Raw genomic sequence first — 2,500 nt, 5'->3', positions numbered from 1 at the left:
TGTTGCCCACCCGCAACCCTCGCAATATAGTTCGCTACTCGCACTGCCCGCTCCCCTGTGTATCGCTTCATGTTAAACACCTTGCAAGTCTTGCTCACTTTCCACATGCTCCTGCTGTACACTGTAATGTGGATGGCAGCAGGACGTACATGCCGCCCCTCCCCACGTCCCCACCTTGCCCCCTGCCTTCGCAAGCTGGTTGGTGAGAACTTTGCATGTTCAATGCCCTTCGCATGCGACGTACTCAGGCTACGTTGTGGTGCGGCCTGTGTCAACTGTCCGCTAATGTCGTACGCGTAAACCACAATCTGTACTGCACATTCGTCCTTATGTACTGAATGATACATCGTGGCACATGTGTGACCGTACAACGACTGCGCCCAAAAACGGCGGACCATACAGTGCAAATATTGTGCACGCAGCTACGTGTCGTCTCCCTATGAGAGCTGGATTGCAGTGTGGTACGCCATAGAGACGTGTGGGAGGAACGGACGCCGTGGATGGCGATCAGCATGAGCTGTCTGTTGATGTATTCGGACCTAGTCGTCTCTCCTCACACACCGTGATGGCATGGTGCACCGCGTTCCATATCTGCGACATGCTACAGAGGCCGGTTGACAGTCGTTCGAGCAATGGACATCGCATACGTACGGGGGCCACCTTCCACGTATTGTCTAGGCGTGCACATTTTGTTGCGTGTATGTGGGCAGACGTAGTGTGGCGTGACACCTGACACAGGCATGCAATAATCGTTGAAGTTGCAAATGGCGATGGACGCCTGCGTTTTCTGGTGAAGTTACGCAAATGAACAAATGGTAACCTGTTGTGGTGCGGTTGTTCTCGCTAGGGGTGAATCGGTGATGGCGACGATAGGTTGAGGTACTAACCGGTTGTTCCAGCGATACCCACCATGCCGACGAAACTGAACGGCATCTGGGTGTGAAGCGATACGCGGCGGTGGCTGGGTGGGACCGTCCCCGGCCGGTGAGGGGGCGCCTCCCGGCGTGCTGGCCGCGCGGTGCGTGGGCGCACGCGCTACAGCCGGCTGGTGGGGGCGGCCAGTGGCAGGCGCGCCGGCCGACGGACGCGGCAGGCGTCGCAGCTGCGCGCCGGCGCACCCTGCGCGCGGCGCCGTGCGGCCAAAGTAGGTCCTCGCGGGCCCGGTGCGAAGCGCGGTGGACATCTTCAGTGTGCTGGTCCGATTGAGGACTGTGTGCGTTGAGGATGCGCCGCCGCCCGGCGCTCGGCGCCGCGACGCCGTCTGCTGCTCGGTCGCCCCAGCGGTTCTCGCTGGTGGTTTGTATCGCAGCTGTGCGGATGTGTTGGCGCGTGCGCTGTGCTGGGAGAGTTCGCTTCGGCACCCAAGTGGGGCTTTTGTCCTTCTGTGGCGCTGGCGTTGGAGCTGCCGGTCACCGTAGGTGGCGCGTGTTGTCTCCCGCCGGCAATGCCACGACAGCACGCTCCCGGGCCTCTGTCGGCAGCGGCAAGCTCAGTTGGGAGCACGGGTGGTCGCACCGAAAGCGTCTACTCGCCTAACTCCGGGCGATTGCGCCTCTCTCGAACCCGACCAAGTACTTGGGACGGCGCTGCGCGCCGCCGGGACCTGAGAGGGTTTCGAGGTGTATTGTGCAGGGGAGCTCAGCCTCCTCCTGTTTGCAGAATGATTGAGCGGACGCTTGCGTGTTCGCGCGGGCCCCCGGGACACACTCCCGGGCGGCCGGCTGCTCAGCTCTAGTTGACGCAGCTCCCTGGTTGATCCTGCCAGTAGTCATATGCTTGTCTCAAAGATTAAGCCATGCATGTCTCAGTACAAGCCGCATTAAGGTGAAACCGCGAATGGCTCATTAAATCAGTTATGGTTCCTTAGATCGTACCCACGTTACTTGGATAACTGTGGTAATTCTAGAGCTAATACATGCAAACAGAGTCCCGACCAGAGATGGAAGGGACGCTTTTATTAGATCAAAACCAATCGGTCGGCTCGTCCGGTCCGTTTGCCTTGGTGACTCTGAATAACTTTGGGCTGATCGCACGGTCCTCGTACCGGCGACGCATCTTTCAAATGTCTGCCTTATCAACTGTCGATGGTAGGTTCTGCGCCTACCATGGTTGTAACGGGTAACGGGGAATCAGGGTTCGATTCCGGAGAGGGAGCCTGAGAAACGGCTACCACATCCAAGGAAGGCAGCAGGCGCGCAAATTACCCACTCCCGGCACGGGGAGGTAGTGACGAAAAATAACGATACGGGACTCATCCGAGGCCCCGTAATCGGAATGAGTACACTTTAAATCCTTTAACGAGTATCTATTGGAGGGCAAGTCTGGTGCCAGCAGCCGCGGTAATTCCAGCTCCAATAGCGTATATTAAAGTTGTTGCGGTTAAAAAGCTCGTAGTTGGATTTGTGTCCCACGCTGTTGGTTCACCGCCCGTCGGTGTTTAACTGGCATGTATCGTGGGACGTCCTGCCGGTGGGGCGAGCCGAAGGCGTGCGACCGCCTC

The 2,500-nt window shown here is 58.4% G+C and overlaps 1 non-coding gene across 1 annotated transcript in view; it reads left to right on the top strand.

Moving 5' to 3' along the window:
* The first annotated feature begins 1,745 nt into the window (after window positions 1-1,745).
* The window catches only part of LOC124746263, a 1,909-nt gene continuing 1,154 nt past the window's right edge, over window positions 1,746-2,500 (top strand). Inside the window, exon 1 of the ribosomal RNA XR_007011306.1 lies at window positions 1,746-2,500. This exon is cut by the window's right edge and continues 1,154 nt beyond it. This is a non-coding gene — a ribosomal RNA (small subunit ribosomal RNA).

The sequence above is a fragment of the Schistocerca piceifrons genome, unplaced genomic scaffold (assembly GCF_021461385.2).
Source record: "Schistocerca piceifrons isolate TAMUIC-IGC-003096 unplaced genomic scaffold, iqSchPice1.1 HiC_scaffold_349, whole genome shotgun sequence".
Lineage (NCBI taxonomy): Eukaryota > Metazoa > Arthropoda > Insecta > Orthoptera > Acrididae > Schistocerca > Schistocerca piceifrons.
The sequence above is the reverse complement of the archived record's forward strand: the minus strand, read 5'-3'. Positions and strand labels throughout refer to the sequence as shown.